The sequence below is a fragment of the Ambystoma mexicanum genome, chromosome 11 (genome assembly GCF_040938575.1).
Source record: "Ambystoma mexicanum isolate Mex_15411 chromosome 11, UKY_AmexF1_1, whole genome shotgun sequence".
Classification (NCBI taxonomy): Eukaryota; Metazoa; Chordata; class Amphibia; order Caudata; family Ambystomatidae; genus Ambystoma; species Ambystoma mexicanum.
Genome location: NC_090934.1, coordinates 1,052,331,177 through 1,052,356,696, shown reverse-complemented (window position 1 = coordinate 1,052,356,696; position 25,520 = coordinate 1,052,331,177). Strand labels below are relative to the sequence as shown.

General features: G+C 42.5%; 1 long non-coding RNA gene across 3 annotated transcripts in view; it reads right to left on the bottom strand.

Moving 5' to 3' along the window:
* Window positions 1-25,520, bottom strand: part of LOC138504083 (uncharacterized) — a 316,504-nt gene that overhangs the window by 186,355 nt on the left and 104,629 nt on the right. For all 3 annotated transcript variants that reach the window (XR_011279773.1, XR_011279772.1, XR_011279774.1), the window contains one exon: window positions 21,562-21,655. This is a non-coding gene — a long non-coding RNA (uncharacterized lncRNA). The remainder of the gene's footprint in view (window positions 1-21,561; window positions 21,656-25,520) is intronic.

Below are 25,520 nucleotides of genomic sequence, written 5' to 3'. Positions count from 1 at the left end.
AGCTTCCTCCCCATTCCCATTGAGCCCTATGGGCGCTTAAATGGGAATGGGGATGTACCGGGTCTGGGTTCCTTGAATGGGGAAATACCGGGCCCTCCAAGGTCAGAATGGCCCGATATTTCCCCATTCAAGGAACCAAGACCTGGTATCCAGTATGGGGGTAGCCAGGCCGCTAAAAGTGGCATGGCTACCTCGATACTTGTAATGAGGCCCAATAACTATTATACACACTATATTAAAATATGTTAGACCATTATATGCCCCGGTGCTCACAACATTTCATTGGCATAGCCAACATATGCCTGGGTACCCACACAATGTGTCAAGTTTGCTATCAAATATCCAGGCACTCCCAGTATAAGTTAAACTATACACAATATACTCAAACCAAATGCTGCATTTTTACACCATTGGACCAGACACTGCCATCATTTGACATTTATCACCGTCAAATGTACTGGTTATTTCACCATTTTCAAGGTAATGCCATACTTTATCAATGTGCCACATGTAATTTGCCAACAATTGGCCACAAAAATATACTGCACAATGAAATATGTACCACAACACGTACAAAATGTTCACCAGCACACAAGGTGTACAAGGTGCCTTAGGGTTCAACGGAAGGAATTAAATGAAAAATACACTATACAAAATTCTCTGTGGAACATGTTGATCAGCCACAATCACCATGCAGTTGGGCTATTGTATTTGCTCGGTTATGTCAGGTGGAAAAAACTAAATGTAAAATATACAAAACGAAATTTAAAAAAAGATGTGAAATTCACAAAATATCTGGTAACACCCAGCATGGAGTAGGGATGCTGTGCATCCCCATTATTGACAAAGGGGTAACATGAAATAAAAAATATACTGTGAAAATGCACAAGATGATCAGCAACACCTAACAGCTGTACGGCCACCATACATTTGAAGCAGAGCCGAAGGGACAAAACAAACCAAAAAATATACTGCGAAATCTGAAATATTCTGTAAAATCCACAAAGCAATCCTTCAAATGCAATAGGCAGCTGGACCAACACACATGTGCCGTAGGGTTGGAGCGAAAAAACAAACTGAAAACTAAACAGCAAAATGAAAAGAATTCTGTGAAGCACACAAACTGATCCAATGTATCCAACATGCAGTATGGCAGATGAAAAATGCACAGTGGGCTCAGAGGGACACAGCTAAATGATAAGTATACTATGAAATTAATAATATTCTGAAAAATGCACAATTTGATACTCTGCGTACAACATGAGTTAACGTTGCCGTACATATGCAGTAGAGTTGGGTGGATACATCAAAGTTAAAGATCTACCACAACATAAAAAATAACACAACATTATTTGCTGCATCCAACAGACAAGACAGCTGCTGTGCATGGGCAAAAGGGTCAGAGCGACAAAAGAAAATGGAAAATATACAGTGAAAGTAAATGTCGTCTGCCAAATGCATAACCCCTCACACCCAACAAACAGTAGAGATGCCACACAGGCACAGTAAATCTGGGGGCACCAAACAAAATGAACATTATTTGGTGAATGAAACATTCTACACAAAATACACACAAACAAATCAGCCTTCCCATTGCACACACATGCCTATTCATTCAGGTGTGGTAAGGCTATAAATAGAGTAATAAAATAATATACCATGTAATACACGAGAACATCTGCATCCACCAACACAAATGTTTTTGTTCATTAACTGTATTAGCTGAAGGCACAAATCAGTGCACTGTTTCTTTTTAAAACATTAAGCTTACTCCATGAAAGGTTAAAGTCTACATATATTGGGATTGCCAAAGTTAAGGTGTAACCTTTTATGAAACACTAAACAGGCAAAGTAAGCAACATTATTGGAGCCTTAAATCAGCCACACAATTAACGAGTCAATAAGTAACATTAGCACAAATGTGTGTCTTCACAATATACACCTACAAAATACTGATATACAAAGGAACCATGCCATGAAAACCAGCACCTAGGCTTACTCAAAGTACAAGCTCGCAAAATATATATTTTTACCTTAATATTACATTTTGCAGCAAACAACAGCTTTTCTTAGTACAAACAGGCATACAATTTAAGTATGGGGAACTGCATTGTTGAACGCCATTCCAAGATGGCACTTTTGGGCAAATTGCATTATAGGTTGTATGGGGCATCAATGGAAACAACGGATATTGTACATTTGATTTTTTTGTATCGGTGTTGGTAAATTACAACTATTCAGCTGTGACAAACCTTCAGTAAGGCAACACACATTGTCCTGGTTGTGAGAATCATGCACTCCTCCCTACTGGCTTGTAGCATTTTATAGTTAAAAATAACCGCTATTCTAACACATCATGCTTTGAATCATTGCTAATCAGATATCGTTTTTTCTTTTATCAAGCGTTATTATATGTTTTCTTAAGTCACAGAAGTCAGTTACGCAGTTAATTCAGACCGATTGCCCATCAATATACAGTTCTTGAGATGAACAAAATGGCTTCCAATCAATATGCAACATTTTACAGACTTGAGTAGTTTGCAACATGTGTTGTGCCCAATCAGGGCCTTTGTACCTTGTTGGTGGTTGTCTGCATATTTCAGTGTTTTTACAGGACTAGTTTTTCTCTGTTCCTCTTTATTTTTGAATTGCTCTCCATATATTAACCAAGTAGCCCACTTTTTAGTAGGTGGTAATTTATTTGAGGAGTCTAGTCTCAATACTTTTTGTAGTTTCTATTCTGGTTGTCCATATTTCTGTTTATAATTATTATTTTTTTAGGAGCACAATTCTTCATGGTATCAGCCTAGATTTGTGTTAGCGTGTTTATGACATGAGTTGTTTCACCATGTTATAAAGGAATTTTACTGGATGAGAGGATTTTTGGGAATGTCCTTCTGAGTGCAGCCAGCAGAAGGGGTTGCTATAGACATTCTAGGTGTATTTTTTCCATATAAGAAAAGCTGTTTGCTTGGGTATGTTGATCCCGACATTCGGCAGATTTTCTTCTTAACTTGTTGCAGACCACATTCTACAATGATCAGTTAATGGGGATATAATGTAGGCTGCAAGAAATGGCAGATAGCAAAGCATATACGCAGAACTGATGTAACCAACCGCCTAGTAGTCTGGTAACCAGCAAAAAGAAAGAAGATCTAAAACCTCAAAGGAAGAAAAATTGAAAATAAATTATTCATTTGATGACAGAATATAGTGTGACAAATCTGGTCAATTCGTCCCATCTTCTCAGAGGGGAGCCATCCTCTTTGTGGCTAGAGAGGTGAGCCCACTAAGCAAGACCCTCCCTAGGTGTCTGGGCAAGTGAGACCTCACTAGGATTGACTCCTCTCTTGGGGACAAGGACTGCCATTCCAAATCAGGAACTCCCATTCCAAACCAAACCACTCTTTCTGCATATATGGATGCTGGAAAGACTTTGGCATTTCATGTTTCAACCATAATCAACAAAGATGCTTCTGTCACTCTATTGACTTCAGGTAATGCTGGATGTCGGCCGAATGCCAGGGCCTAGAAAGACGGGCACAATTCCTTTTATTCCAATGATGTGTATAAGGAGAGAGTGGACTGTGAATTGAGGGGAGACTCTTACGAAGGGAGGGGACCAACCGCTGGGCAGAGGGGAGCCTCTATAGCAACGCCATCCTGGAGGGGCATGGTCATGTCGAGTCAAGGAGCCAACGGTGGCATGAACGATGCAAGACCCACTATCTGGAGGCAGAACAGCTTCCGCTTTGACCAAGCAAGAGGCTCCGGTCAGTGGAAGAGATACAACGGGAAGACAACCATCTTCTCTATTGGTGCAACCACTGAAGAGCAGTGTTGGGCCTGGTGCCCAGCAACCGCCACAAAGACCAGACACAGGAAGGAGCCGGGTCCCAGAGCTCCACCTGGGAAGGTCCTTTTCCACAAAGAAAAGTACTGATGGGTTGTGGATACCAGTGAGGCCTATGACTGTTGGCATCCAGGAGTGCAGAATACAACACAGGTACAAGAAACAGAGAAAATGGAACTGGCACACAGCCTCACTAAAACAGAGTGAAAGAGATACAAACATTGCATCTCAAGGCTGGAATAGCCATCAAAAGTATAATAACTTAAGAGAAGCTAATGGGCACATGGTCCCGTTAAAACAGAGTGAAAGAAATACAAACATTGTGCATCAAGGCTGGAATAGCCACCAAAAGCATGGAAACGTAATAGAAGCTTTTGTGCACACTGGGCCTCATTATAAGGTTGCCGGTCCGGGACTGGCATGGTAAGCATGCCGGTACCGTAGTTCTCAGACCGGAAAACTACGAGTTCTGCTCACGGGTGCCATCAAGGCCACCAGGTCTGACCTCGCAGCCATAACGGCACCCACGAGCAGAGCATGTCGGATGCACCAGCACTATTTATAACGGTGCCTGTGCATCCGGCTTCCCCATTCCCATTGAACCCTATGGGGCTCAAATGGAAAAGGGGAAGAATATTTTCCAGTGGCCATGAATGGGCAATTACCGGGTCCGGTAAGGCCGTAATGACCCAGTAATTGCCCATTCCGGGGAGCCAGGAAAAAAAAATACCGGCGGCAGCCTCGTAATGAGGCCACTGTCCCACTAAAACAGAGTGAAAGAGAAATTCACATTGTACATCAAGACTGCAATAGTCGACAAGGCTACTAAAGAAGGAGGAACATATGTTCTAAGGGGAACACGGTGAAAGGAAGGTGAATGCTCTGCAGTAAGGCTAGCAAAATGCATGAGTCCACGGGAACCTCCAATCCCCAAGCAAGCAGAGGCCCTAAGTTAAGTACTGTAATTGGGGAAAAAAAAGACACTCTCCAAAGAGCCACATGACTTTGGGGAGTCCCAGTGCCGTCAAGGTGGGAGACAAAGGAATGTCCTGTTGAATAATCCTGGAGGGATTTGGACGTTCGAAATAAAACCTGATAAAATCTGCTATTCAACTCACTGAGACAAGCATTAAAATGTACACCCCCACAAACCATACTCTGGGACCAAAACAAACATGGGACAATACAGATCGAAGAACCAACAATAAAACAACCACACAGCCAGAGCCAAACAGAAACCAACTAACCACCCCCCCTATTTTCCACATCTGCATACCTCTCACATACCACACAGGCCCAAAAGGGCCAACCAAACATCACGCAAAAACACACAAACCATACACACACACAGCTAACCACGCCACAAGACCAAACAGTTGCAAACAACAAACAAGCCAGACACTGGACGCTATTTCTCTGGACACAGCAGGCCCAGTGCATACAACAAAGCACACCCAGAAAGCTGACATGCACAGACGCCAATTTCTCCTGGCTCTGCGAGCATCAACAGAAGAGCACAACATCTATCCTATCCCTCTTCCCTCACTAAACCTACCATACCCACTTTTCTTACAGAGCCACATGAGCACCTGGAAACTATTCCAGCAGCAGTTTGTGGTATAGATCAGCATAACATAACATGACAACAGTAAAATATGAAAAAAAAAAATCTTTATCTAGAGGGAGAGTGAAACCCATACAGAAGATAATTATAATTTTTACCAAGGTACTCAATACAAAGATTGGGAAGACTATATTGATGTGTTCCAAAGGAACTTTGAGACGGAGAGCAAGTCTATTACAAGTTGGGAAAGGCAGAAGCCCATACGAAGGCCATTGTGCAGGCCTCCCCTTTTTACTTTTAGTTAGGTGCTTTCAAAAGTGCAATGGGCCAGTTGGTTGATTATGATTTGGACAGAAGACGTTTTACTTTGGACTTGATGTTCACCCTTAACTTTAGTTTTGCTAGGTATGGTTCTTCCCTCATAGCGATAGTGCTAGTTAGGGGTTTCGCTTTTTATTTAAATAAACATCTTTAAATATGACCCAGTGTAGTCTGAGTCCTTCTTCTAGTCCAAATAAATGAACAAGAATTGGCAGTATTAAGAATTGACAATGAAAGGTATTTTGGTTCTTTGAGTATCATTAACGTACAAAAAAACATCATCATTAAAAGACATTCTTGGAGCAGCATAAATGCCCCCAAAACAGATTTGGTTGGCATAGATCAATGCCAGCTTGACTAAATCTATGGAATGTAGATTATTTAAACATGTAAGAAATACTAAGAAGTAACCAAAAGGATAAAGTTGAACAACATAGAAGATTACATGCAAATTCACTTATTTGGTCTATGCTTTGAGAACAGCAACACAATGGGCCTCATTACGGCTTTGGCGGTAGCCATGCAGCTATTGGCGCCATGGCTGCCTCCAAAATCGTGTCCGGGTTTCCTGAATGGGAACTACCGGGCCATTCCGAGTTTGGAGGGCCCGGTAATTCCTCCTTCTGGGAACCCGAGCCCGGTCCTTCCCCATTCCCATTTGAGCCCCCATGGGGCCCCCATGGGGCTCAATGGGAATGGGGGGGAGCTAACATAGGGCCCACTTCTAATGGGCCCGTTGTTAGCTCCCTGGCTCCCTCGAAGAACCCGCTATGGACGTCTCGATAAACCGACGTCCACAGCAGGTCTCGCAAGGGAACCTCGTAATAGTGCGGAGTGGGTTTAACGGCACCGGCACCATTACCGGCGCCGTTAAACCCATTCCGCACATCTCATAATGAGGCCCAATATATTTTATTCATATTCCTCCATTAAGATCATTCATAATTAAACATACACAATATATTTAAAAAACGCCACTCCTCAATAAAACCAACCCATTAAGTTACATGCATCTATTCTTTAAAAGAACCTTTCCAAATTTATATATCCCCAACATATTTTTGCTCTATTTCCAAGTCTCAAAATATAACAAATGATTCACTGTAGCTTCTAGCATTTTTAACAATGAAATGGGGGTGCCACCATTTCCTCCGTAAGCCTTCAAAATGGGCAAATATTACCAAGAACTGCAACAATTCTCTGACTTATAGCTATAATGTGACCAAACAAAAAGCATTCAACAACTTAATATTTTTTTTTAAAAAAAAAACACTTCTCCAGTAATGAGATGCTATGTTTATACCAGTGATAGTCCTCCCTAGCTTTCAAATGTAAGATTTCGCTTCATTATCTTTAACATGTACTTTTAAATTAGATCCCATCAGTTTGCATGAGAAAATATTACGGAACCCTCTATTGTGATTGTAGATTCAGATTAATCAGATTCAAAGCAAAATGGAAGTCAGAAACTGGTATTTATTTTGATATTCTCTAAGCTTTTCTAATAAATGTATTCAGAGCAGCGTCAAGTGCTGCACAATTGATATGTCCTCAAATTTTGCTGCCATGAAATAAGACTGATCAAAACCTTTAAGCATTGAACTAGCATCCTTTCATTATATTTATGATGGAATCTAAACTGCCCGATAAGCAAAGTTTGGCCACATTAAAACAATCACTGAATATGGATCATCTGGCTGCCACTTTTTGCAAATACATATTGATATGTCCATGTGACATGTGCTATGTTTGAAGTAGTAAACGTGACTTTAGAACAAGGATTCATCAACACATATGGGCTATAAGTAACAAAGTGCTAATAAACCTGATGGCAAAGCTTTTTTAGATAAAATATAGAAGTGATGAATGAGAGCTATGCTTTGTTGGCATGGATCCTATACCCCCATTCAAAGAAGGATGAGACAGTGAGAAGACATTAACAAAATGGGGACTGGAGAAATTGCGGATTTTAGAATGAAATCCCTCTAGGCCATAACAAAGAAGAAGTGATTTATGTCGTAGTTTTGAAGTAATGAAGAGGTTTAGCTATGCAATATTGGTAAAATGAGGGGAATAGATTAATGGAGCACTTTTGTTAAGGTACACGAATATAGAACATGTCTACTTTAATTTAAGAACATTAAGGGAGATGCAACACTAGTAAACAAAAGGTAAAGTGTTCATAGAGTGTTAAAAATATAAAGAGAATCAGTACACATATAAATAATGAAGTATGTATTGTATGTTATTATCACCAGGTACTGAAAACCTTAAGTCTAAATCGCAAGAACAGTCAAGTTCTGTGACATATAGTAGTTGTTTAGACAAAATTGTCAAGATATATGTCCATTAGCAAGATTTAGCACTTTTTTAAATCACAAAAAAAGCAGTAGCCAACATAAAAATGTTTTCTCAGAGGTGCCTATAGTTTTGCCGACATTATGGGCAAGGCCAAAATGATGAGTAGTTTTACATTGAGGTGTGGGGGGCTGCAATGCTGTAGGCAGCATGTAGATGTTTTCTTGCAGAGGGCATAGCATTTTTATGGAATTATTGCAAAGCCAACATGATGTGCGTTTCTACGAGGGGGTGGAAGTACATTGGTGTGGCCAGTATGAACTTATTTCCTTACAAAGGCATCACATTTTCTATTGGCAAAGGATACTGAGGAGAATTCTTCTGTGGCCATTTTGCCTTCATTGGTGCAGCAAGTAGGGAGGTGTTTTCCTACAGCGGCATTTCATTTAATTCATGGCATTATTGTCAAAGCCAACATAATGAGTGTTTTTGAGTGTTCTTACATAGCCACACTAGCATACATTTGTGCAACTAGTATGGACATGTTTTATTACAATGATTTAATTTTTGTTACTGGCATTATGGACTAAGACGTCAAGTTCTTATTTGATCACATTGGCCTACATTGGTGCTGCATGTAGTGGTGTGTTTTCCTACAGTGGCATTGTGTTTTTTACTTGCATTATTGGCAACATGATGAGTGTTCTTACATGGCTATACAGGTCTTCAAGGTGCAGCCAGAATGGACTTGTTTTCTTAGAGTGATTTGGTATTTTTACTGACATATGGGGAAAGCCAACATGATGACTGTTCCTACATGGACATACTGGCCTACAATGCTGAAGCCAGTATGGACATATTTCCTTACAGTGGCATGCCATTTTTAGTGGTGTTATGGGCAAGAGCAACAGATGTTTGTTCTTAAGTGGGAGTACTGGCATACATCGACAGTGCTACCTTGAACTGTTTCCTTATAGTATCATTACTAGCCTTGTGAGAAACCCAAACATGAGCATGTTATTCTGTGAGGATAATGCCATATATTGGTGCAGCCAGCATGGATATGTACACTGGCAGAATGTGGGCATATTTTGTGAGCAAAGGCATCATGCAAATATTTTGGAAAATGTTTCTTTGCACTGATGGTGACTTGGCATCCATTGGATTTCTTCACCTCTTACCCTAGACCACTTGTTGTAAACTATACCTTTTTACATTATTTTTCACAGAATGTGTGCTGCAAAATGTAACCCCTTATTTTAATGTTAATGTTAAATGATTTGTACAGCGCACTATCACCACCGGAGTGGTCCCCGGGCGCTCTGGCGGCTCTGAAAAAAAAGAGAGGGGTGGGGGGCAGTTAGTGGGATGAGCTGGAGAAGTGAAAGAGAGTAGTGATGTGCTGTTGGCGGCCTCAGCCCGGAATTCTTTTGGTTGGGCTTGGGGTGTTATACTGTCAGATGTTGTGTGCTGTTGTGCAGGTCTATGTGTGCTTTGTTTTGTTGTTGCAGTGTAGTGAACTTTTTGCGGATTGTTGTGTTGTAGGTTTATGGTTGTGTTTGGTTAGAATTTGAGAGGTGTATGCAGAGGGTGAAATTGTTAGTGGGTTGGTTAATTGGCATTGCTGTCTTGACGCGAGGCACTAAATTTCTGTATTTCTAATTAAGTGGGGTGTGTGGGCATTTCCGTGTCTACGTCTAGATCAGGGGCTGTACGGCACTCACGGTTCCTTTCCCATATGGCATCCATTCATATGCATAACCCTGTCCAGATTGGGTACTGGTCGCCTATGAAGCCCCTGTTTGTACGCGGGTGTGGGCAGACATTTGTGCGTCTCTTGCGGTCTAGCCCAGAGAGCATTCCCAATCTAGTCTAGCAGGAGGGCAGCATCGGTAAGCCTGGGTTTACTCCCTCCATGTGTTGGGGCTGCTCTGCCTTCATCATCTTATTCGGTTGCTCATTCTTGTTACCTCTCCTACCCCCTTGGAAATGTGGCAATGCTAACGCTTGTAATTATGTACAGGGGCGGCGTCTGCCTACATTCACAATTCTCCTCGGACCATGCCCCTGACAATATCCACAGCTTATTTAGTCTGGCAAGTGCTAAGGCAATTAGATGCAGAAAGTGATGTGTGAGTTGTGGATGTTTGGGTTGAAGATGGAGGCTTGACTAGAATGGCAACAGGCCATTCAAAACTCTGGTATCAGAGGGTCAGAAAAGGGGGAATACCACGTCTCACCCAATGGACTCATAGTATCTCCCCGCAGGTTGCCTCCTCCCATGAGATCCTCCCTTATACAGCCACCACAAGGGTCAGGATCAGGTAGCGGCTGCCGTCCCCTGGCCACATGGGAGGAGGTCACTGATGGAAAAACAGTGATGGGTCCATCAAATTCATCACAGTGCCAATATCCTAATGCTCTGTGCTTCCTCATTTATATACTAATTTGCACTTATGTAAAAACTATGTTGGGGATTGACCCCATTCCTAACTCCATTTGATTGGTTTGGGATCCCTCGCTATGCTCGCTCATTCCCACACTTGCATGGAAGATGTGTACACCTTTCCTATTAAAATAATCACCAGCAGGGCAACATAGTTGACATAACCTAACAAGTATTTGTAGAGAGTACTTTAATTCCCAGGGTGATATCTTGGCACTACTGAACAGGTAGCTGGTGGGCATTGGTAACAAATTCAATGGAACTTATTTTAGCAACCTCAGAAGCATGAAGGGAGTGGATCTGCCAGTATTTGAACATGTTATCATGAGGTCACCTCAGACACCCTATAGTGGAACATTTGTCCACAGAGCCACATTCCTGACCTCTGACTTCCCTAAACACCCCTGTGGCCTTATGCATGACGAATATTGGCATGCCTCAACTATTAAAGGGGTTCAGGAGCTTACATTGTCCAAGCTGGATAGGATTAGAGGTTTAATAGCAAATTAGTGTATACAGCAAAATAGGAACGTGTAAAAAGTCAGCTGTTTAGAATATGTGGCATTATGCCATTAAGGCTAAAGAAGAAAATGAAAGATAAGCACATGTAAGCCTCACCTCATGTCGAGATAAATAGGTACAGGATAAATTAGTGTTCCGCTAACCCCAACATAACTTAATACTAAAGTAAAGAAATAACAGCTGACTGTGTGAATTGAAGATGGCTTCCCTGTAAACCCCAAACCCATAGGGACTAAGAATCAGAGCTTCTGGTGGAGGGAGCAAAGTAATGATGGAAACATACCCATAACCAATGAGCCCTTAAATGGGGTCCTTTTATGGAAACTTGTGCACATGAGTTTGATTGATGCAACACAGCCTGTTTGGGTGAAAATGAAAATGTAGTATTGGGTGATCTCTACCTGTCAGCGTCTTTTTTAATACGCCTAAACCATATTAGTACCCTCTGAGGGACAATCAGATTGTACAAACTATCTGATTTGCCCTCACCGAGTCATTACGTGGCCAACAAAGACTGACCTGCTGCGCTCTGATCAAAGTGCCGAGTCCCATGGAGTTCTTTTTCTTTCTTCACTGTCCACTATGGAAAGGGAGAAGAGATTACGTGTAGTCCCTAAAACCTGTTCCATGGCGGCCATTTTCTTTTTTTTTTTTTTTTTGCTCGAGTTGAGAAACAGTTGACACACCGTTTCTCAACTAGAGGAAAAATACCATTAGTTCCCAAGTACAACTTGCTGGGGGACTAATAGCAATAGAATCCTAATAGGGGGTGCATTACTGGTTGGCTAATGTCGCCAGGGCTATGTTAAAGCCCGCACTTCGCTCAGGCTTGCAACTATTACCCCGGGGGCCTTAACCGATTGGTAAGGCCGCCCATCGTGGGGTTCTATTGCTTTATTAATGGCAGCAGCTACCTTTTCTCTTTGTTTGCAGTTCCATTGGCGTGCTATCTCGATTGGGTGCTAACCCTCGTTTTGATTCTAAAATATACATTTTTATGTTTATATAATGATCTCAGGCAATATTGGCCACCTTCACGGTGACCAACATACTAATATTACATATGTACTTAAGCTGATAGCAAACAAATCTTTAGAGTGAAAGAGTAGATTGTTATGTTGCATTAAGAAAACATTTATTAATGGAATACACAAGTAAAATCAGAAAAATATATTTTTTATATTTCCTCTTTATTTCCTTTTAAATGTGGAAAATTGAAAAGGCGCATTGTAGCGGTAGGGGACTGCTTGTTAAGTAGATGGAATGGTTTTAAGGAACAAAAGAAAGCAAAAGGCCATTTGGCATGCTGGTTTTGCTTTCAAAAATCCTGTAGTCTCAAACATAAACGTCTGTGAGCTCAAATCTCGCAGCTGGTCGCTTCGAAATATTGGTTGCCATAGCTTTATAATGCGCAAAACCCATCCCCCAGCACCTGTAACCCTGAGCCAGAAACTAATTATGTTGTTTGCCTAGAAAGACCACTTTGTACTCTATAACCATGGCAACAATTAGTACGTGCTCTCGATCGCCATCTTTCTCCCACTCTCTCCCCACGTTAGTGTTTTTGTGTACACATACATGGAACAATCCGCATGATAATACCTACGACAGAAGCGTATCATGCAAGCCATATATGAATATCTCCAGGGTGCATTACTTAAAGGGAACTGGCAAAGTAGTTCCTCTGAAGCTGACGCAGCCAATCACCTGTCCCCTTGTTATCTCTGGAGGAGAGCATTGTCAATAGCCGGGAAACGGTTAGTTGGCAACTAGAGTGCTCAGCTTCGAGAAATATGAATCTATTATATTCTATTTGCACTTGTAAAGCGCCAACATATATTACCAGGGGGACTCTTGGTGTTGGGAACAAGCAGAGAAACGAAACAGAGGATTTTGAAGAGAAAATAGAGGATAAAAGTCGACATTTGAAACGGTTCCAGAAGACAAAGAGAGGGAGAGAAACATGGAGAGAGGTAGAGAGTGGTCCAAATGCTTGGAGCCAGATAAGAAATAAAAGTATCACTGGCGCCATGACCGAGTGAACGGTGGTAGCAGGGACGTCATTTCACCAAAATGCCAGAGGTAGCGCAAGTGGCATCACATGACCCTTGACCCCCTGATGACATCACAGGAAGTGATGTCATTGGACCCCACCAAAGTGATATCGCGGGAAGCGATGGAACACGACCTTTCACCCGTTGAGAAAACAGGAAGTGGCATCACATAGCATTGTACACTACGAAAAATATGGTTACAATATCACTATAATGTGATGCACATTTCATACAAGAATGGATTTCCATATGTATCATTAAGATCAGTGTGTATAGACCCATATTACCAAATTACTGTGAATGCAAGCAGACGTCATGACCAAATGATAATGATGTGTTATTATATAGCACTTACGCTTAAGCACTTTATATAGACAAAATATACACCCAATGTCACCCAACCTGTGTTGGTACTCATTTATCGACCTCCGAAGGATGAAAGGCTGAGTTGAGCTGTTTAAGAACAGACTAAATCAGTGATTCACCCCCTGAAGTGTGTTTGAAATAAACCTTTAATGAGTCTAGCAATTATTTTATAGAATTCCAGAAAGACACATTATTTGGTATTCCTATTCTTTCTTACTTAGGGTCAGTGCTGAAAGTGTTAGACTTGTGGCGCTCCTGTTCTTACTTTTCTTCTTTTTTTAAGGGGCCTGAACAAGAATGCCAGCCACTACCGAAGTAAAGAGCCACATGGTGCTGGCCACAGCCCAGGAGCTTGCATTACCAAAAAAAAGAAAAAAAAAGATTTTAAACATTCTTTTTTTAGAGGTCGCAAGGGGGACCACAGAGGTCGCAAGGGAGACCTCAGAGGTCGCAGTTGCGACCTCTGGTGACCCCTAAATGACGTACCTGGGTGCTAGCATGTGCCAAAGTGTTCGAATGCAATCTAAATATTCATATTCATGTATTATTGGATGGAGGGCAAAAAAAAGAGAAAGGGGGTAAGTGTGCAAGAAAGGAAATAAAACATCCAGTCTGGAAAGAAAGAGGGTGGGTACTATTTAAAGATGCGGGGTCCCTTAATAGAGTGTTAATGTTAATGTTAAAGGACATTTGTACCGCACACTATCACCACCGGAATGGTCCCCTGGTGCTCTGGCAGCTCTGAAAGAGGAAGGGAAGGGGTGTTAGTGGGAGGAAGCTGGAAAAGTGCAAGAGAGCAGTGATGTGCTGTTGGTGGCCTCCACCCGGTGGGTCCGTAGGCTGGTCCTGGGGTGTTTGCGGCCAGTAGTCGTTGTGTACTGTTGTGCGAGTCTAGGTGTGTTTTTGTTTTGTTGTTGCAATGTAGTGAAGTTTGTGCGTTTTGTTATGCTGTAGGTTTGTGGTTGTGTTTGGTTTAGAATTTGAGAGGAGTATACAGAGGGCTAAATTGTTAGTCCAATTAGTTAGTTGGCATCTCTATCCTGAATTGAGGCGCTCGGCTTGTGTAATCTCCCCAGATGGGATTCGGGAGCACCCCTGCGCCTCTGTCCTGATCTGGGCCCGTCCGGCCTTCATGGTCCCTTTCACATCTGGCCCCCTCCTCCACCAGCCTTCCTCGCAGCCCCACATGTCTTCCCTTCCCACTCATACGGCCAGTGCACCTGCCAATGTCCACAACTCATGCTGTGGTGATTGCCAATATCCTGACAATTCCACAACACTGTGGTACCTGTTGGCAACTAAGGAGCGAGTGCGGGTGTTGGGTGGGATTAGGGTGGGGTTGTTGACTCCGTCTCCATTGGTGTCTCCTGTGTTCCACTCTACCCGGCGTCACCCCTCCAGGTGCCGTGGGAGCTTCCCAGTCGGTTCTGGGAGTTGTCTGTGTCCACTCTAGTTTAGTCAGAGGAGTGGAAACAGATAATGATGGTGTGTTATTTGTAAATTACTTTTACTGAAGCGCTTTGCATGGAACATATTTACATACAATATCACCCAACTGAAGTTGGTACTCATTCATCGACCTCGGAAGGATAAAAGGCCTTGCCAGGATTTGAACCTGCAACCTGCAGATCACACACAGATCGCAGCAGCGAGGACTCAAGCCGCTGAGCTATTTTACAAGAAAATAATAAAAATAAAAGTAAATAATGTATATAGCGAACCAAACAAAGTGAGTGGTCTCCAGAGGATTAATTAATAATTACTTTTGTTATCAAACTGCACTATCTTATCGACCTACCCCGAGTGCAAGGCTGTGTCAGGAACGCCAAACCCCGATGTTCAAGGTCTACACAGATCTTTGCTCTCGATGTTTAACCCTCTGAGCAACTGATCTACGATACCAAAATAGCGTGTGAAGGAGAATAAAAGAACATTAGTGCGAGAGAAAAGTAAATGCAAGTAAAGCAGAGGGAGGGAATAATAGTGAGACAGAAAGAAAATGGTATGTGATCGAAGGGAGAGGAGTACAAGGAGAAAATGAGGTGCTTACAAGAGCAAGGGGGAGGACAGGCAAGATTGGTCTGGCTAGAACTGCCTGCATGTGTCGACTAGGCGGTGTTGATGTGTTTGAATCTGTGGAGCACATCCGGTTACATTGTGAGAGCCTCAATGTGATTAGATACAGATATGTTAAAGCTTACAATAATGCTATCTATGAGGCAGGTATGTGCTCCACGTGGGAAAGGTGGATGGATGGTCAAGATACTCATCTTATATATTTTATGGTGACATTTTATACTAAAATTCTGAACATTTTAGAAGAATTATTTTACATTATACTATAAGTCTGTTTTTAAAGCATTGAACTAAATGAGTTTTCGTAAATGAGATTGTATTTTAAGTTTTGTATACTGAACTGGTATTTCGGTTTTAGACACTAGCATTTTATTCTCTTTTAATCTCATTCAATGTATTATTGTGATATGTTCTATATACAAAGCCTGTGTGGCTATATGTATGTTAAATAAATGAAATGAAAGATAAATGCAGGTGAAATAGCTAGAATGCTAGTTAATGGGTGGATACGCATAAGAGAGAAAGAAAGAGAGTGCACGAGTGAAATAGAGTGAATGCAAAGAAAATAAAGTATAAAGAATAAAAAAGGTCATAGAAAGTGGGGCAAAGACATAGACAAGGCATTGAAAAAACAATTTACAAAAAGAAGCGTGTTAGAAGGATTTCAATAGGGGTCGTTCCCTGAGAAACTACTCAAAGACTCAAACATAGATGTTAGGCCGATCATTCTTAGCCATGTGGTCATTGTTAACCTAGGCAAGCTGGTACCATCAAGCTTTCCATGGCCCGCTGGGTGGTAGTTATGGTCAAACAGTTAAGCTCAACTTGTATGTGGGAAGAGGGATGCACACTAATACAGGGTAGAACAATCCCACATTGAATTGTGAAAGGTATACCAAGAAATATTTATGAAGGCATAGTTTATTGACCATTGCAGGAACATGATGAGGTTAGTATAGGTCTAAGTACCAGAGGTATGAAGTTTGTTTGAGTTTCTCTCGCACATTAAATAGGTTCTCTGTGGGGTCAATCCCGGTAACCTGTGAGGACCGAACTATCTCCTCACAAATACGCAGAAGAGCACACTTCCCTGGTGTCCTCTGAGGCTCTACTCTTAGGGTGCTACATGATTGCTGTCTGTTCACATTTGCTCATCCTTTCATCATCACGTCTAGCAGAATGACCGAACCAGGCAAAGCTTCTGGAGGTTAAAAGTTTCAAGATGCCCCACTTGGCTTCACAGTTCCTTTATTCACCATTCAGTGGGAGCAATGTTTGTGGATTACTCCTTATGTGGCAATTGATGTGTGTATCCAGTGCATGGTGGCATTAAAATGGGGTTTTATGATGCTGACCAGGAGATGCAATCAAAGATGATAGATACCCACTGTGTGAGTGGACGGTGGCACATGCTAGACCAACAAGGTAACGGTAATTGGGAGGTGCACTCACACACACACACACGCGTATACCTGGAGGCGCGGTCAAAGCTCTGTACAACTGGGCTTGCTTGCCTGGACCGAGTCATGGAAGGGTGGCGAAAGGACTTTCACTCTCTTCTAAAAACTGTTGAGCCAGTGACACTTCACATACTGTGGAAGTAGGAGCTTCCATTATGTGCAACAGGAACAATGCGGCAGTATAACCTTACATCTGCATGATACTTCACATTAAACAGCAGCTGTTCATTGTCCTTATTTATTTTGCATGTTAAAAATGCCTATTTAAAACCCATCACATCTGTACAGCATGAAACTAAGATCTGTCAGTTTCCATCAACAATATATATTGGACCTGTGAGGAATAAGGGGATTGCATCACTTCTCCCCAAAGGATCCTTGTGAGGCAGGAGGCGAGCCGACATGCAATTTTCCCCGTATGGGTGGCGGCAAGCGGGACCTAACATGGAGAAGCTCCCCTATAGGGGACAAGGACTCCTGTTCCGTACCGTCCAGGAACTCGCTAACCTGCTATCATATGAGCCCTTCACACCATCAGGGCCTCAGGAAATCCAACGTGAACAAACCACTGTTTGCTATTTTGACACTACTTCTAACACTCAAATGAAAATCAACCATACTGTGAAGAAGAAGAATAGAGGAGTAATGCTGATCATTCCACCATTGAAAATGGACAATACTGTGAAGAGTAAGAATAGTAGAGTGATGAATAATACTTTATGGACAGTGAAAGAGGAATATGATCCTGTGCTGGAGGGGCCAACTAAGCCGCCTAAAAAGAGAAGAAGGCCTCTTATCAGAGAGACAGCACCGGGAAGCACAAGCACAGGATTTTCAAACCTGAGTTGCACGGACAGCAGGTCAAAGGCAGGAAGTCCTGTGCCAGAGAAGGCAACCAGCAGGTGTTTGGAGGAAGTACTGAGGGAGCTGGAACTAGGAAAAGGAAGGAGAATAAAACCCCAACACAGACAACCTACTCTCCTCCTCCTCCTCACACATGGCACCAGATGAGGTCAACAAGACAGTCTGCTCTATGAAAGTCTCCTCCAAACAGGTGCTTCCCTGCTCCTCTAGAACTATCAAGGAAAACATTCTCTCTCTTGCTCCATCCTAGGCTAAATACTGTAACCACTCTTTTGCCACTGGCTCCTTACAATCACCCCTCAAGCACTCCCTTGTGCACCCTCTCCTAAAAAAGCTGTCTGCGGACCCTTCCTGCCCGGCTAACGCCCTATCTCCACTACCCCCTTCTTGGGCAAACTCCTGGAGAAGTTGGTCATCTCCCACCTAATCCATCATACTGAATCGGTTGGTTGTCTCCACAACCACCCACCAGTCTGGCCACAGAGAAGCCAGAGGCCCGGAAAATCAATAAATAACATAAATCTTTTGTGAGGGATGTGGCATGACCCAAGAAGGCTGGGCAGTGCCGTCCATGAACAGCTCCAAGACTTCCACGACCAGGACTACATGGAAAGAGTGTTGAGAGAGCAAGAGGGTCAGAGAAGGCTGTGAAGCCAACCTGCGTAGAAGAAGAAGATTCCTGTCCTGAGAACAGGCCTGGTGATGCCAAACCACTGGAGAGAAGGTAAAGGCGATGGAGGGAGACCCGCGAGGGATGTCAGAATTAATAAACACGTAATTAATACTCATTTCAGTGAAAATGCTGCTTGGAATTCAGAGTAAACCATTGCTGGCCCAAAGGCCAAAATTCCAATGATAAGGAATTAGGAAAACGAAGAGAATAACAAGAATAATTATTTCTGTACCAGTGATGGTGGGTTGTAGTAGAATAAGTGAAGAATACTTGGGGACACAGCCTTCTCATCCCAGTATACAAAAAAGTGAAGAATACTTGGGAACGCAGCCTCCTTGTCTCAGAACAAGAATAAGTGAAGAATACTTGAGGACAGAGCCTACTCGTGCCAGTACAATAATAAGTGAAGAATAATTTGGGACACAGCTTACTCATCCCAGTGGACAAATCAGTGAACAGTGCTTGGAGATCCAGGCTATTTGTCCCAGTATATCGATAGCAAATAAAGGAAAGGAGTGGAAAAAGAATCCACAGAAGAAAAGTTAGTTCAGATTAGAACAAGCAAGTCTAAATACAGGAAGCGGGAAGGAGACACTGCACATTGCAACAAGGGGAAGGGTCAGAACCCTCATTGGATAAACCAGGTGACTTTTGTACTGGAAGAAAAGGGGACAAGCCGGATGTGGAATAGTCCCCTGAAAGAACCAAAAGAACTGATTAAAAAAAATCATGTAAATCTATTTAAAGATAGATTACTGAGGCTGAGCAAGCCTGTCCAGGAGAAGGGAGTAATTCTCCTGGACCCCTTTATGATTGTTTTGTTTAGTGGTAGGGTCAGGACGGATTAGTTTTAGACAGAGAGCAGACTATTGCTTTGGACTACACTATTGACGACGAGCAACCTAGTTTGTTTTATATAAAGTAGGGATATCCCTTAGTGCAGGGATAGATAGGAATTTTTATTACTATTTAATTAAAGTTGTACTACTGAAAGGACACCACTTGGTCTGCCTCCTTCTCTTGACCTACTGCAGACCTCAAAGGAGGTAATAGAGTTGATAGCCCAAGCTGCACACCGATCACTTTTTGTTCTGTGTGCCCTCCATAGCTGTGTACTGGGATCACCTACATATTGTAAAAGTGCATTCTATATTTGTTTAATGAAACCCGTTATGTATTAGACAAGAACAAGGGACAACTTTTTTATGTTTAATTTGCAACTTAAGAACTACAGCTCATTCTTGTAATTGTATGTTCTTCTTTAGTTTTAATTTGTTATTTCGTGGTGATCTTGTACATATTCCAGGGCACATTGCATTGCGAAATTTGAATGTAATTGGACCATGGTTTGACAAATCAGAGCCTTTCATAAAGCCTAGTAAGTAACTCAATATTACACACACACACACACACACACACACACACACACACACACACACACACCACACACACACACGTACATCTGCACACAAACCATTTTTATATCATGTAAAGTACATGTATTGACAGAAATTGCAATTTGCTGGTACCCCTTGCATTCTTTTGAGTATGCAGATCAGTAATATAGGTGAAATTGTGGATAGTGACTGCAGTGGTGGCTTGTCCATAATGGGCAAGGGGGTGCCGACCCACCCATTATGGAGGGGCTGAGCCAGCCCTGTCTAAACACTGGGCATTTCCTCAGCTGCTTTCTGCATCTGTGGGAGCCCTCCTGGGCTGGCCGAAACTGGCAATGGGAAAAATAGTTTCCCATTGACAGTTTATGTTCCCCAGTACGCATATCCAATGGACCGTGCAAGGCCGGAGGCATTTCGCTCCCCCAGCATTGCATGTCCCATTGGGGGTGCAGTCTGGGGAACTGGATGTCTGAATGTGTGTAGAGGGCGCTCTAACACCTCACTGCACATTCAGAAAATGTGGGACAGGGATTTGGAAGCTCTCCAGCTCCTGTGCGCAATTGCAGGAACCAGGATGTTCTCTTTCCCTCCTGGTTCCTATTTGTGTGTCGTAGGAGTCAGAGGCCTTTCTAAAACCTATCTGAAATGTTGAGATGCTCCCCATCTTGGATGGCCAGATTTCTAAATCACGAAGAACTATTTCCCACTTCTAAAAGTGCAAAAGCAAGCTAGTTAGGAGGTTTTCCCTATACCCTTTTTTGTATATCAGTATTATACAAGATGTCTTTCAGGTTTCCGGTGTTCTTTTCATCTCCAAGATATGATTATCAGTATCAGTAGAATAGGAGCACATACATTTGGCACACTCTTAAAAGCGCTGTAACAAAAAACTGTTTGGGCTATGAACTCTGGAATTCAATGACTTTCTAATATGTTCCAGGATGTCTTCCATATTAGTTTTAAGACCTCAGAGTCTCGTGTTAGATTAAGTATTATACTGGTTATTTGGAGGATTGTATAAGGTGTCAAGGTTTGTCGATTGTTTCCAGTTGATTTTGTTCAAGCTTGTTAATAAGCGACCAGAAATTGACACAGTATTTTCTGGTGATGGCCACAAGCATTACTAACCAATCTTTCTGTGATGGAATATAACAATGGCTTTTGGGTCCATTTTTACAATGTTGTGGCAATAGTTGCATTTTCTCTAACTGTATATAGTAGCATTTTCTCTCGTTACCTGCTGTATCTTCTAACTTTAATTGTACGATTTCGTTGTATGCATTTTACTTTACTTTTGGTGTTTATAGTAGATCTTATGGTAATTTGATTGGCAATATAAGGTAGCAAAATGATGTAATAAAAATTCTATGTTCTCCTCAAATGCGGTATCATTAAAAAGTCGTCCAATATATTTGGCAAACATTTACAAGAATCTCTGTTATATTTGTGGCAAACCATATGTACTAAAATGTAATACAAAGGCTAAATTATCTAATTTATCTGAAAATGCCAACACACATTTAAAACACGTACATTTAAAGCAATTAACGTTTTTTTTCATGCTGACTACTAGTTAAGTGCACACAATCGATCTGTCCAAATAGATGTCATTAAACATCTCCTTTGTTGAATCCATGCGCTGCGGTGTACTATGCATGCTTGCTCACCTCGTCTTTCTTGGGACCTCTCCAGAGTCCTGACATTATCCCAGCTCTGTGCTTCAATTGCAGGCTTCCAGGGGCACCAGCGTGGTCATTTCGCCTGCAGGGGTAAAACAATTAAGCAGCACATTATTGTAAAATGATGATGTGACAGTACGTAGGTGCCAACTCAAATACTTATTTCTCGTAAAGCTTAATTGTGAGTTGTATTAATCCTTGTTTGTATTTGTGTAGTTAGCATCTTTCAGTGTACCACATAATCGTACTACAGGGCTAGGGTCACAAAATTCCCTAGGCTTGTTCATTTCCTCTGGTGCACACTCCCTTTGTCATATGTAAATTTGATGCGGATAATTGGCAAATCATTTACATTGAGGGGCTCCTACGTAGCCTCTGCTGCCATGCTATTCAAGAAGTTATACTAAGTAACTTCAGCTTAAATGTGACTTAGATGGAGTAAGACAGTTGTAAGACAGCTGTACGGCAGAGTTACTCTGTGCACCTTATTTGTGAATCAGACCCAATGGGCCTCATTACAAGTTGCTGGTCCGGGAACTACGGAAATGGTAAGCTTGCCGGTACGGTAGTTCCTGGACCGGCAAACTACGAGTTGTGCTCACATGTGCCTTTCTGCCTGCCAGGTCTGACCTGGCGGGCAGAGCGGCACCCCGGGCTCAGCATGCCGCATGCACCGGCACCATTCACGAATGGTGCATGCAGCTTCCCCATACCCATTGAGCCCTACGGGACTCAACTGGGAATGGAGAAGAATTATTTCTGGCGCCCGGGAATGGGCAATTACCGGGTCCGCCTGGGTTGTAATATCCCGGTAATTGTCCATTTCCAAGACGCCAGAAAAAAAACGACTCCGGCGGCAGCCGCAGGCACAGCTGTCTGTCAGGGACGAAATGATGCCCAATATGTACAAATGGCAAGGGCAGTGTGTACCAGAGGACATGCACCCGCAAACATGGTTGTGGAGTTTCTGTATTGGAGCTGAATCGTCAAGTGGAGCTCGAGTCTTGGATAAAGAAGAATTGATTGCACATAGATATTGTGAAGGATAGTGACAGAATATTACAAGGTTGTGTGGGCACACGGGAGTCCAGGGTTTCGGGAGGTGGCAGGGATGAGAGAAGATAGTGTATGGGACAGAAAAGATATGTAAAGACACCTGGCAAAACAGTAGTGAGGGTGGGGCCTGTTTTATTTATTTATTTATTTAAATGTATAAAGCGCACAGGCGGCCCTGGTGCATTGCGGCTCTGTTACTGTAGAGCTTACTTAGTTACAGTGGTCAGACATGACATACATTAGAGGCATTAAGAACAGTGAAAAGGATACAGAGAACAGTTTTAATGATATTTACAGGATGTGACATTTACAGATATTTACACAATATCCCGCTGCGTGACAGACAAACACATGAAACAGCAGGACAAGACTTTCCCCCTGCTGCAACGTCAACTTACACTGTCTTGCAGGTTGAGCGTCTGTTGGTTCTTGTGGCAGATTAGCTACTGAGGGGCAGCTGCTCCAAAATATTGTCTGATTTGAAATTCAGTACCCTACCCTCTAACATATGCCCAGCTTTTGTTCAAGCAAGTTTATGATGGGTAAAGGCATTGGTTAAAACCTTCCACAGTGGCCTGCTGTAGCATTAGTGACTGCTGAGCCAGTCAATCGATTGTTTAATGTTCCCTAAACTGAAAAATTGGCACAAGTCACAGACATGGGTCCAAGATCAGTAACCATTGGAGAAATACCAGTTGATTCATAAGAAAAACGTTTTTGATTGATCCAGGTTAACCATATAGGGGGATTGGACAGTACTGTATATATTTAGAGGGAAAAACAAGGACAATTCTAGTGTTTGAAAAACAAAATACTAGCTAAAATTAAAAAAAATATTAGCAGCCATCAATGTTCAATACCAAGATCCACCTGGCACAAAATGGAAATTCTTTCGTAGCAGTTGAGTAGATGTAATGTCAAGTCGCATGCGAGAAACTGCAACTCTGCGATTTCCTGAAACTCTTTCAACATTCCACTGACCCTGCAAATGTGTACCTTCAACTCTCTCTTTTTAAATATCTTCCTTCTCAAGCTCTTCGCTCATCCGCTTCCAACTCCCCTTAGGTCAGTTGTTTCTCCAAGCAACGAGTTGGTGGTAGATCTCTCCCTTCGACTGGGGCCTCCCTCTGGAATGGCCTCCCTGCTTCCCTGAAACTTGAGGAGAATCATCTCCGTTTCCGGAAGCACCTCAAAACCTTTCTCTTTTCTTCTGCTTTTTCTCCTCCTCTCTCCTGCTGACTTCCTGGCTGAAAACCGAAATGGCACTGGTTACCTGGCCACCCTCTGATCTCAGGTGCAGGTCCCCTCACCCGCCAGTCGCACACCTGCACTGCCTTCCTGGCAAACCCCACACTTGGGGACTGTTTCTGTATCCCTACAGTCCCACTATCAGCGCTTGACACATGTTGTCTGCACTTACCCTGCCACCGGCTGGCCATACTTCTACTTATTGTTATTTTTTTCTTGTACCCATGTACTGCAATGTCCCCTCCCCTTTAACCCTACACTCTCCCCCTTCCCCTTTCCCATGCACTTGTGTGATCTGAATGACACCTGGCCTAGTAGGATCGTTGTCTGTCTTCCCTCTGTTCCCCTCTCTTGCCTCGTCGCGCCTTGAAACACTTGTGTATAGGCACGTTATAAATGCCATATCATATCATATCAGTCTAAGAGCCCCTCTAACTGGTTGAATTCATTTCACCTGTTCTCTTTCCACAAGCAGTGTACGCCTTTCAATAGCAAAGGTAAAACTTTAATGACAGAATGATTTGATGTATTACTGTGAGGGTGTACATTCGCCAGTTCAGGTGTCATGACACTGTTGAGCAATGTCAAGAGATGCAGCAATGAAACCAAAAAGACGAGGCACAATAAAAAAAAAGGCTAAAAGCACAGATATAACAATCAAGAACCAAGGTGAACGGTAACAAGGGCCCCAGTGCACCGGCAACCATCCAGCAGTTTAGTGGTAGGTCCAAATGAGGCTTAGTAGGAGGATTTAAGAGGAATCCGAAAGGATGGACAAGTGTGACATTCATCAATTGCTCATACCCCTAGAATAATAAAAGGGGGCTAAAGCTCCCAGCTTCAATCACACCCACCATCAGAGTGCAGCAAATGCCTGCCGGCCAGGATTGACACAAGATTTAGTGAAGCCAACAGTTCTGGGTTATGTGTGGGAGTGAAATAGGCTTTTTCGATGTACTGTTATAATGATAATACCTTGCCATAAAATGGCAACAGCTGGGAAATTGTGTTAGTATCTGGGCATATTATGGCAGTGTCTGGCAAATGCCTATGCAAGAGAAAAAACGGTTGGCTCACCTAATGGGTGTTTTTAAGAGAAATTCAATGCAGGGAAAAGAAGCAAGGACATGCAGCTTGCTTATAAATCAAGTGGTTACAGGCACCCATGGTTATGAAATTATTACACAGGGATCTGGTCTACAGCTGCAATTAAGCCATTTTCTTTCAGAAGACAGCTTAGTAATACAGTTGGCATCCCCTTATCTTATGTTATGTTAGCTGATTTGTAAAACGCACTTCCATCAAAGGTATCTTGGTGCTAGATATCCAGCAGACACAGACAGCAGCATAAAAGTATGCTAAAACAGAAGGGTGTTTAGAGCACGTCTAAATGCAAGATGATACTCGGTGGCCATTGCAGATTGTGGGATGGACCAGTTTAACAGCATCAACCGAGATAGCTTGGGCACCTGTTCTGTGCCGTCTATAACACAGAGTCTGGATGAGACATCTGTGTCATGAGCGAAGATGTCGACCCTGGACATACCTACCGCAGAAACTTAACTTGCAGGTATTCAGCACCTCGACCATAAAAGGTTCGGTGCACAATACAGAGTGACTTGAACACGACCCGCTTCACAACT